Source organism: Oryzias melastigma, linkage group LG13 (assembly GCF_002922805.2).
Source record: "Oryzias melastigma strain HK-1 linkage group LG13, ASM292280v2, whole genome shotgun sequence".
Taxonomy (NCBI): Eukaryota; Metazoa; Chordata; class Actinopteri; order Beloniformes; family Adrianichthyidae; genus Oryzias; species Oryzias melastigma.
This window is the reverse complement of record NC_050524.1, coordinates 6,348,933-6,361,603: the sequence shown is the minus strand read 5'-3', so window position 1 is coordinate 6,361,603 and position 12,671 is coordinate 6,348,933. Positions and strand designations below refer to the sequence as shown.

The window sequence follows — 12,671 nt, the reverse complement described above, 5'->3', positions numbered from 1 at the left end:
TATGGAATTGAGTGTCAGCTAAGAAAAAAAATAAACTTAAATTTCACATTTGTTTTAGGTAAATGACACCCCAAATTAAAATTGTATTGTTTTTGACAGTTTTTATTTTACCAAAACCTCCAAAATAAAAGTCTTTCCTCCTATCAGAATACATCCTGTATATCCAAAATGTGTTACCATGCTCCTTACCAAACTAAAGATGCCATTACTGCATTTTTTTGAAGCTAATAGCTAAATGGAAATCAATACTGGAAGACCTGGTAAATACAAACCATCTTATTAGATCCTCTTAGTTTAGATCAGTGCTGATCAAAAACCTCTTAACCTTTTAACACGGAGCTCCAGTGTTTATGTTCTTTGATTTACTGTAACTTTTCAACCATTAACACGCCATTCCAGCAGCTACTAAAATGACGTGTTAACGGTTGAAAAATGACAAAATGTTAAAGATCTTGTGTTTAAGCGACATCTCATCTGTTGAAGGGTTGAAGACCTACTCTGATAAATCCTGTTTTTGGTGTTTTTAACATGTTTTTGTGACATTTTACTCATAGACAACAAAATAATAATAAAAAAAAAGTATACCGTATAGTTTATTTTGAATTTCAAATTTTTGTGAATGAGGAGCAGACGAAAAAAAAGCTATTTGAAAAGGATTGTAATTGTGACAGAAAATACGGTGGGCGGGGCATAAACTCCCTGCTCCAGCCCATTCTGATGCATCCACCCGTAAACGACTAGATCCGTTTAGGTCTTCATTATACCCATCCAAGCTGGTGTCAAAGCCTACGTTTTTATTAAATTTTAATTTTGTTACTGACAACTTTAGTGCACTTTGCATCTCCGACACTTTATTATTCACTTGCTGCAAATAACTTTTGCAACTCCTGTCTGACTTTTTACATTTATTGCCTTTTACAAAACTAAATCACCTCAAATTTAAAATGTGATGACAATAGAATAAAAACATTATTAGATTAATCACACTTTTTTGTTGTGATTAAACACAATAGATACATTTTATTTGACAAAATGCAGCTTTTGTACAAAACAGGCCACAGAGAAAATATTCCCCATCATTTTTATTATCTGAAATGTTTAAATTCATAAAGTTTTAACTCATAAATGTAATTTTAAACATATCAACAGTAAGATAAGCAAACTTCTAAAGGCTATTAAGTATTATGTATTACTATAGACAAAAAAAAAGATGCTGACATGCATAAGAAACAAACGCGTTTCTGCACTTTCAATGGTCCAGGTGGATGCTCAACTCTGATTGGCTGCTGGGAGTGGATGCACTCCTAAAAAAGAAGTTCCGGCCACATTGCTCAATGTTTGCTTCTTCAAAAACAAACTTTCCCTTCATGATCTGGACAAAAAACAAGCTATAAGAGGTGAACGTTCTCTCTGAACTGATTCTTTATTTAACCTATTGTGACGGTCAGGATTTATCAGCATTTATTTATTTATTCCTTTTCCCGCTGCAGTTAAGTGTTGCTGCCACTCTGCAACGAGATGCAGTGTTACCGTGACAATAGGCCGCTTTACCTATCAACTAGTCTGCTTTGTGCAAAAAAGTGATCTAAACCTAAAAAAATAAGTAAGTACTTAAAATCGATAAAATGTTTATTTCTTTTGTAAATGACCATGGTACAAGTGCGATAATGCCTGACGAAGTGTGTATTATCGGAAATGAATGCACGCCGTGGAAGCCTGAACCAGCAGAAGAATCAATTAATAAGCGCTAATAAATATTACCGCATTAATTTATATTTAATTATTCACACGCGTTAATGGTTTCACAATGACGGGACCTATTCATATTTTAAATTTAGCTTATATATTGTTCACCATTTTTGCTGCACCGGCTGGGTTGGGTTGGGTTTTTTGGGGCTGTAAGTTAGCAGGAGACTTTGTAAACAGAGAGTTCTCATGTATGGGTGTCAGAAAAGAGGGGCGGGGTTGCTCTGTAAAAATAGTCTCTTCCACATCTTGAAGGCAAACTGCTAATCACGCTTTGAAAATGGATCAAAACTTAACATACTACAATGTAGTTGTGTTCTGACATATTTGTGGCTGACATACATTTGTATTTACTCACATAAATCTCAATTAGCTTGAGTTAGTCATTAAAAAAACCTTTGCCAACATATCCTCTTAGAATAATCTATTTAGTATGCACACAGTGAAACGTACAGGAAGAGGCCTACTTTAGATCTAGACTCTGAATGAATATCTTTTAATTCCCTTACAGAGTAAAGTCAGAGAAAACCACAAAACACTGTCAGGATGGACGTTTTCTTCTGTTACTCCAAGGTAAAAAGAAAGTTAAATAAAAAATTAAAGTGAATTTGTATTCATTTTATTTCTATTTGCTCTTTTTTCATGATAAATCCTTCAAACTATCTCACAGTGTTGATTATTCCAGTTCAGGGCCTCAGGAGGTTTGGGACCTATCGCAGAAGTTATCAGGCGAGACACTCCAGACAGGTCTATAAATGCTCGGTCATTTGCATAAGACGTTAAATGTCATTGTGATATCTATTAGTAGCGCTATCATTTTTTGCCTCCGTTCTCTCTTGGAGGTTTGGTGATTGCTGTCCAGAGTGGTAAAAAGCAGTTGCCACAGGAGCAGCTGTTTTAAATTTACTTACATTTTCTCAGTTCTGACTTTCAGCTGCCTCACCTTTTTAGAGAGATACTTTAATTTAGATTTATAAATTGCCGCCCCACGAAAGTGATTGGGGTGAGGTTATATTTCCTGAAATAGTTTCCAGCAATAAAGGCTGTCATCATTTCCTCCACCATAGAGATTTCAGGTCTCAGCGGTGGCAGATACTAGGCCAACACCTTGTGTGTGTGTGTGTGGGGGGGGGTGCATTCGCTTTATGTGCTTTCCACTACACATTCTTTAGGATTTTTTTTTTTTTTTTCCAAAGCGGGGAGTTTATATATCAGCTTGGGAGGATGGATTTTAAGATGTGGTGGTGCCAGTAAAACACCAAAAGCACATTAGTAGATTGGACAGTTAGGCCGGTGAGAACACAGCTCTGTCTGAACAGATACGAGTTCCTGTTGGTTCCAGAAAGTCGAGCTATGCCCCTTGCTGCAGCCACCGTGACTCTGATCCTTCCTCTATTCCTTGAGACATAAGAGTCTTCAGAACCAGGTCAGATGGCACTCGTTAGCACATAAGGTATTTATCTTAAACACCCATCGTTGGATTAACCATAGAACACTTTTGCTGTAAAAAGTTACACCATCAATTTTGCTGGGTAATTTTTATCCTATATAATATACCCAATAAAAAGTATTTGTCATAAAAAATAGATCAAAGTATGACATTAGAGTTGTTTTATTGTACTGTGGTATATGTAACAAAATGGAAAATCAAAATATAAATCTTAAAAACATGTTAAAATTACTGAAAAATTAGGAATTTGAGAATAGAAAAAAAATATATAATGATACTGGAGACTTAGCTTCTAGTTCACCCATTCCTGGGACATGTGAGATTTTACCCAGGGTCCCATGACTCTCAGAAAAATGCAACTTATTAAAAATCATGTAAATACTTTTGCTCAGGTGAAAATCACCCAGCGATAGTGCTCTATAGGGTTAAATTTCCTGTAATGTAATTTATTTGTGATAAATTGTGTGTGTAACTCTCAGTTACTGACTGTATATGACAACTGGACTGAGAGAAACCTGTTTGGGTTCCGAACAGGAAGTACCCGCTGGTTCCAAGATCCCATAGACTAGTGTAGAGAAATCAGGAGTTATTACTTAGTCATTGTGTCTGTCAGAATAACCTTTCATACTCTAACCATTTTAGTCCAAATGTTTTTCATGATATTTTTCATATAAACTGGCCAATCAGATGTCAACAAGCTCAGTCCTGATTGGTGAGAGTGGTTAGCATAGAAACAATGACTCAAACCAACTCTGATTAAGGTCATCTCCTGCCAGAATGTCTAAGGTGGTCTCGGTTTGTTTCCAATCGGACTGAACTTCGGTTTACTCTGACATTCCTCAGTCTCAATACGAAACTAATCGAGAGCGGAAGAACTGAACTAAAACAGCCACCGTACCTGACTGTATACTGTACACACACATTGAAATGAGGCGATCGGTGAGCCACAGACGAATGTAGAGCATTGATTGTCATGTTAGCCAAAAGGAAATAATTGGTCCAACTGATTACTTGTTAAAACGTTTATTTTAACACCACTGAAAAAGTATCACTCGCTTTTCTGTGTCTTGTTACGCAGGACGCGCGCCATGTGCTGCTGTGACGTAATCTTAAAAGCTCTGTTGTAGTTCCAACAGAGTTCTCTTAAACACAACGCCATAACACCACAACAATTAGACACGGAAACTCAAAATGTGGTCGGATGAATTCATCCTCAATAAATTAACTTTTAACGAGATCCACATTGATTCTATCGACAATCTACATGTCATAAACACGTATTAGAGTGTCTACCTGTAGCCGTAACGCAGTAACCATCATCCAGGATTCCTCCGTGGTACCAAAGCTGCAGCAAAAGTGTTGAACCTGGCCTTCATACAGCAATCAGCAAAATAAAATATTTGAATAAGGGAAAAATCCTGGCAAGCTTTTTCAGACAGCAGCACATCCATCTTTCTCTTCTGTTTTGACCCGTCCCCATAACTTTTAGCCAATGACTGAGGAGATCTTCAGTCATCAAAGTTTGGTCACTCTGAGGAGGCTTGGGAGGCAGGCTCAAGGATGATGTTGTGAAATGGGCGGGACCGACAAGGAGCTAAAGGCGGAGCCTCAGAGATTGAGTCGTTTTATTTCCGAGTATTAAAACGGTCCAGAAAAAAGACTCGTATTTTATAAATAATGTGTTTTTTAGTGTTCCAAAGGTAATATATGATCATATATAAGGATATAGTTTACTCTAAAAGGCTGAAGAAAATCACAGTATCTCCCCTTTAACACTCAAATTTTAGCTCTATTGCTGATACTCTTGACTACTGCAACTCTTCAACCGCTTGCATATTTGATGTAAATGTAGAATATGTTTTTTTGAAGTGGAGAAAGGCAGCTGTGTTACACTTTACAGCATTGAAATGTTTATGCAATTGATGTAAAAAGCTGATTTTGTTGCAGAGAAAAGCTGATATACACTTTACGTTAGATATAAAACAAAAGTGGCTTTTCTCTGTGTAAGAATCCGCTGATCCATGTTGATTGCTTAAACGGTCAAGTGTGTGCGTCCTTTAGGTGTCACCAGCCATATTTAAAGGGTTAATATTTGCAACATAATATATAACGTAAGATTTAGAGTTTTCCAGTTGTGAGAAATTGCCAAATTAGTAAAGAAATACCACAAATTACCTTCAAAGAAGAGTTCAGAGCCCATCACAAGGGCTACCACAGCTCTGAGCTGAACCAGCATCAAAATGAAGCCGTAAAAAGAGACATTCAGAAGAGAAATGGATGCCTGCATGTTCCTTTAACTGTAGCCTGATGCCCTCAGCTTCAGACCCAATAGTGTCTGAGCATTGATGAATTCACTGCTGGGTTCCTTCTGTGTGCAACCCTTTTTAGCAAAGTAGCATGAAGAGCCTGTGGCAACGATGTGATTGTGACCCGCAGTGACAGCGCTGGCCCAACATGCAGTACAGTGGATGAGATGTCAAATGTCTTTCAGCGGCTCGGGATAAGTAATTCTCTGCTTCTTCTCTAAAGCCTACCGCAGAAGATAAATCATGTTTACCTTTGAAAATCTAATTGATTCGTCCTCGCCATGTCAGACATACGTGGGAAGCTTTAAAGTAGCTTTGAGTGGTAAAAACTTGAACTTTAAGCTTTCAAAAACTGCAATTACAGGAAGTAAAGCATGATGACCACAAATGAGGCAAATCAAAGTCATAGGGAGTGAAATCGAGCGTCTTTTTTTGTACTGAAACAGGTTGATGTAGGATAAGAAAACAACAACAAAAAATAACAATAATAAAGCAGATTACACTGTTTCGTGATGTCTCGGCCTGACACTGCATCCAGTCTGACTCAGAGCGGTCTGGCTACAGATGGCTGTGGTTCTGCTGCAGCCATAGACTCAACTGCCGACCTCGCAAGACTCCAAACTCACGTAAGTTCATCTGATAACCCGCCATTTATATAAGAAGTACTATGAAAAAAAAACTCATTCCACTGTGATTTTGACTTATATTAACAACACTCCTCTTTCTGTGTGACTTGTCTTCATACAATTACTAAGCACAGAACTTTTATTTATACTTTTGTCTTATATAGGCTTACATTTACATAATTATGTATTGTGAGAGAAGCAGTGGAAACCAGATTTGGTTGTCACAATGACGTAATGTTTGCTGCACAATGGGTTCAACGGAAAATACGTTTTATTTTGAAAAGTGTACCGGAGGCACTTTACATTTGCTGGCATGATTTCCGTTCAGGTTATTAATAGCCCCAACTTCTCCTTTAGATTAAGGTAGGACAGCAAGTCATCAAACTGAGCGATGGAAGTACTGCTGAAAGCGGCCGTCATTCTGACGCAACTCCTGTAGTAGATGGTGAATTTCACCGTACTGGGCGAATCTCTGAATGATATCATGAACCCAGACATACCAATGCTTTTGTTAAGCTCTCAAAGCTAAAAATAATCTAATCTCTCAACATCATCCATGTCTTCCATCCATTGACTGTTAATATGAGATATACAGTTAATGTTTCCATGTAGCGATGAAGCTAAAAACTTTTCACTGTAGCTCCTCCTACACTCATCAGGAGCAGCATTCTACAGTCGTCCTGCAGCCGCCCTCCCAGCAGAATTCCGAGAACATTCACTCCTTCATTCAAGAAGTGCAGCAACTCATTTGCTTTGAATATTTGTGCTACACAGACCTCATTTCTTTTGGAGTCATTTTTGCAAAAAGTGTCATGAAAATCACCTGGAGTTGTGCTGTCATATGTGACTGTCAGGCTGGTTTCTATCAACCACATTGGTGAGCTGGCGAGTATTTAAATGTCTGCCGTGTTCATCTGAAATTTGGCAATATTTTTGGCTATTTCAAAGACATTGAGAACTTCTTTTTTAAAAAAAATAAACCTCACCCTAAACAGAAAAAAAGCAACATGGAGCAGGAAAGGACGAAATATCTTGACAAATAAAAGTACCTCTAAAATTACAAAAGTAAAAAACCCACCTCCAATTTTTCTTCCTTGAAAGCAAAGAAGCTTTCAAAGAAATCCATGTGAACCTAAAAGAAAAGATTTTCACTTTAAGAGAATCTTTTTTTCAATGATGCAGAATCACCTAAATAATGCATCGACGGACATATATATAGTGGACGGTCCTCTCCCCAGGAAATACACCTCTATGTGTGCATCTTTGATGCTTCAGTCAGCACAAAAACGCTGTGTTGTTTCATGAAGAATGGATAAGGAGAACCTGGTAAAGGAGCCTAAACTCACAAAGGTTGAAACAGAAAAAAACTCAAACATTTGTGGGAAAATGCAACTTGCATGCATGTTAAAGAGATAAATGTAGGATTGCAATGTTCAGGATAGGAAAAAGATCTCTTCCTGATCTTGTCGGGTTTGGTGTTTTTGGTATCTTCTATTAGATTTTTTTTAGACAAGTCAAGGTATAGACAAAAATACAGTTATGATGTAGAGTAAAAGATTGTAGGAATTGCAGATTGCTTGTTTGATTTACGAGAAGATACAATTATATGACCAAGTCACTCAAAAGCCAAGCTAAGCTTTTCGTTAAAATCTATTTGGTGATCTTTAACATGCAGAAATGTTAATTTCAAGCTTTCTAACACATCTTTACCAAGAATTCACAAAGCCTGACAATCACCTCTGTTGTCATGGCAACAGAGGTGGGTTCTGGAGCCAAAGGGTAAGTGTCCAGTGTTCAGTTTGATTTCCAAACATGTCATTTTTTGGGGGTTAAAACTGCTTCACTGAAGAGGTTCGAGTCTCCCTCTTCCGATCTCAAATGATCTGTACCAACATGGTAAGAACAAAAGCCTCCAGACAAAATCGACTAAACGTGGATGAAGTCAAGAAATAATTAGCAACCAAGACGATGCTCCAGAGTAATCTTCAAACTATAATTACATTTCACAGTTACTGTCATTTGCAGTGAACCTGTCGCTTCTTAATAACTGTCTTAAATTAACCCTGACATTGATCTTCCTGGTTTTAGGATGCATTAATGGGTTTTATTGTGAAGAGACAGGGCTAAGATAAAACTTTGGTTGCTTCATTCTCTCTCTAAACCTGTTTTCATCTTTACTCCCTGATTTCTTATCTTTTAATACAGACTTTTACTATTTATTCCTTTTGAAATGTATTAAAAATTAAAGACAAAATTAGTAATAATTTTGCAAAAATCGAATGTTATTGGTAGAAACCAAAGAAACTTATTAGCAATTAACAATCTTTTCTTGATTTTAGTTTGTTCAGAAAATTTGCTAACAGTAAAATTGATCTCATCAGTAACTTAGTTCTTTGCTTTACATAAATTTAGTTTAGAGCAATTAGTTTTGAAGTTCCGTCAGGATGTCTGGCGAATCTCTGACTAACTCCTTGTTTTGGATTTACGAAACCTTTTGGGGATGGAATTATTGCCCCTTCCAAGTACGTTTAGGTAAAAAGATTTCACCACATGTCCCAGTTATTTAGATTTTTTTTTTAAAGTTTTAAGTTCATTAAGAATTAATCTGCATGCTCGTGATGGGGGATACCACACTTATAAGATTAAATGCGATACCAATAACTTTCTGAATAAAATATATGATGACCATTAATGATCATTTTTATTGGGGGATTTTCTTTTCTTATGCATATTTTTAGTTGTTCTAAAAGACAAATACCACCAAAGCCAGGCCAGATAATAACTTTATTGTACAAAGTTCACAATAGGAATCTCAGGGTAACTCACGATACGATGCGATTCACAATACATGGCTCACGATACTGGTAGTTACTTGATATGGCAAACATTGAAATTATCATTATATTACCTTGGAAATCTATGATATATACAATTTTTTTTTTAAATAACTACATATTTTTCTTTTCTTAAACAACTTTTATTGAACAAATTGAAACACAATATGTTAATTTTACACCCTAACATTAAAATAACATTTACAAACAATATAGATGTGTCTTTATTTTATTTGTTACCCTAAAATATATGTAATTATAATAATCTCTGTGAATATCCTGTGAACAGAGGAGAGTTTCAACATAAACAATGCAGTAATTCACTCATCAGTCAAAAATCCCCAAAAATGAGGCTCAAAAATGTATTTATTTTTTTTTAAGTATTTTATACTTTAGTAGAGTGCCCTATACCCAAATTGGTGATGTAATCGATACTTTGATACCTTGGTATTAATCCTTCCATCACTACTGCATGCTAGTCACAATGTTGTAGTTAATTCTAATAAAGACTGTACATTAAATACTGTGCAGTATGTAATGAGACACAGGTTAAAAAAAAGAAGGAAGAAAACACAATTAAAGTTAGTTATTAATAGAAGAAGAACGCACTGAGTACTTCTTTGGGTAACTTTTTGGAGCAATACAAATTTTGGGGGGTATTTTAGTTTTATTTAAACTCAGTTTGTTGCAATAACCTAGAGAAAACTATTCCGCACTACCATTTTTGATTAGATTTTTTTCTAACATGTACAAGACTACAAAAATGACTTTAAAAAAATCACAGCAATCCCCTTTGACAAAAGAAAAAGTAACAATAAATACATGAATACCTCCAATGCCTTGGAGTTGGGTTAAAAATAACCCAACGTAACCATGAAGTTTTTAGTGTGTAAAACACTTTTACTGACTGTACTGTGCCTAAAATACTAAATATGTCTTCTTTTTTTTTCTATTCTGTCTCCCTTTTAGCCGTCAGGCTAAAATCATCCCAGAGGCCAACCAGAGACACGACAGTGAAACCCAGCACCATTTTCTGTCATTACCCGGGGACTTCATGAACAGAAAAATGAAGGAGGAACACATGTTGAGGTATCACCAAGACACCGACTGGCCCCTGACTGGGAAATCAATCTCAACTGAAACTTCTCAAAGAGGGTTTCAATTTCAGAACCGCAGCTGGGGGAACAGATGAGTGAGGAGCGGGAGGCTGGTCTCAGGAGCAGATATTCAGAGGGAGCATCTCCACAGATCCAGAGGCGTGGCTAATTAAAAACAAGCCCAAGCTAGCATCTGAGCATTCATATATGAGGTGTGATTGCAGAAATTAAATTATCATAATTGACAAACACCAGATATGTCAAACTCAGTTACTTTTAATAAATGTATAAATCCATAAGGTAAAAGTAAGTGAGAAGGAAGTGCAAACAAACATACGCAGGGGAAAAATGATTTTATTCTATGATTTATGTGCTACAAAGTCCATAAACACTTTGGATCTGCTTATTCCTGGAGTCTATCCAATTGAGATCATTTGTATATTTCAAAACTCAATGAAAATGTCAATTTGATGTTTTTAACATGTGCTTGAGGTATTTTTCTGATGATGGAGGACATTTATAAAGAAAATTAAGCTGAAAATTGCATTTCTGAGTATTATTCGGAGTATCCAGATGACTAGATCCATGTACATCTTTCTTTTCCTCATCTGAGCTGGAATCTGGTCCAAAACTGTACGGCTGGATAGCTCCAACATTTTTATTGCGCAACAATGTTAGCTTGAGGTTACGAGAGGCTGTAAGATAGCGGGACAGCATGGAAACGGAGAGCTCTCAGCAACGGGAAAAGGTTACTGTGTCAACTCAGGTGAATTTCAAATGAACTCCTGCAAAAACTGTCCTAGAAAACCACACGATTTTTTGATTTTTATGGGGAGAAAATAGTCTCACGCCGATTCGTGTGTGCGTACTTCTTGATTTGCGCTTGACTTTGACGGACTTTGCACTTTCCACTCCCGCTGCATGCGATGAGTCGATAAGCTCTATACACCCTCAGGCGGAGCGAGACGTGTGGCGGATCGACTCTGTCCGCTCTCTGAGTGATGAGGAGAATCGCACGCCGCCTGCTCACAGGAGAGCTCCATGGCGAACGCCCTGCAGGGAAAGAAGTTATTTCTCGCCTGTTTTTTACTGTTCTACTTAAAGGCTAAGAGGTTACAAATTATTTATATTTCTACAAGTTGCTTTTTTTTAATCGTTAAACATTTTTGATTAATTTTTGTATCATGGTTAATTGTTTTTTCTGGTTTATTGACTGTTTTGAATTCAGTTCTTCACTTTTTTAATTTAATTTCAAGAAGTTTTTTATTTTAATAAACTTTTTTCTATTTTATTAAAATTACTGTTCTAAGTCTGTTTTTAAGTTTATCAAGTAATTAAAAAAATTAAAACCTACAAAAAACTATTCACTGTGATTAAAAACAATTGAGATTGTGAGCTTCATGTTGACCGCATTTGCAAAAAATATCGAAATTCGAAACAATATTTGCGATATTGATTGTATCAGATCGATAAATACTCAATATTGAGCCCCTACAAAAAATAAAGCTTTAGTGTTAAGTGTATTTTACATTAATCATCAAGCATATATGTTTAAGAAAGTGGGAAAATTATTGTTTACAATCTTAGTTTAAAGCAGCTGATGAGAATACTGATGACCGAGCATTCTAGCAGCATTTAAACGCATCTTTTACACACAAATTTGACAGAAGTGAAGAGTCTTTCATCAAATTTGAGCATAATTGTGGCTTTGTGTTTTCTTAACAAGTGATTTGTGAGTCATTTTTAAAGATTTGTGTGCATAGTTAGTTTCAAGCTGTTGTAATTTGTGCATGTGTAAATTATATTTTGCAATTTTTTAATTTTTGTACATGTGAATATACAATTGTAGGTACACAAAGTTATAATGTATGAGTTACAAATCAAGAATGACGCACACAAAAACCCATAGTTATTCACGAATAAAGAATAAGACAAAAATTGTGGTGAGTCTATTTTTTCTCCATAGGATTTTGGCTAAAAAAGTCATTATTTTAAAGAAAAGATCACTGCGAATGCTTTGAAAATGTATCAAAAAATAATTAGAGCATCTTTTTCTCTTACTGGTTTTCTTAAAAACATTCAAACCTAGAATAAAAAATAAATAAAAGCTACTAAAGTTCAATAGAAGTCATCTCTGGAAGCTAAAATAGTGTCAAAAATGACTGAATGTTAGGAGGTTTGTCTCATTTTTAGGTTTACTTTTCTATAATAGCTTTTTATTGCTGCTGTTTTCCCACTTAAATACAGTCTGCTAATAAAACTGTCTGCCGGTTGTGTCACATAAGACAAATCCTGTCCCAGCTTTAGAATTTAATTTATTTCCACAGTTAGAGTCCCAGGTACCAACACTTGCACAAAAAAAGTTGCAATATTCAGAAACTAATGAGGCCGTAATGAGCAAATTCGAGTGGAATGTCGTCATTAAGTGCTCAGTAAAGCGGGAATGCTGCAGGTCATTTGATGTTTTTTTTTCCTCAAATTCCTCACCATCTCCTCTCAAATGAACACCGGACCACTCTGTGCTCACGCAGATACACCTGGGACCAGCGTCCTTTTGTTTAGAGGTTTTACCCACTGTTATAGTAATGTTTTAATGGAATGCAAAAAGCAGG

General features: G+C 36.1%; 1 long non-coding RNA gene across 2 annotated transcripts; it reads left to right on the top strand.

The window, feature by feature from the left end:
- The first annotated feature begins 7,923 nt into the window (after window positions 1–7,923).
- Window positions 7,924–10,600, top strand: LOC112149641. Of its 2 annotated transcripts, XR_002919820.1 has the most exons (3): window positions 7,924–8,106; window positions 9,932–10,051; window positions 10,131–10,600. It is a non-coding gene; the product is annotated as an uncharacterized LOC112149641 (long non-coding RNA). The 2 variants fall into 2 exon arrangements; XR_002919819.1 differs by having other exon boundaries at window positions 9,932–10,600.
- The last annotated feature ends 2,071 nt before the right edge of the window (window positions 10,601–12,671 follow it).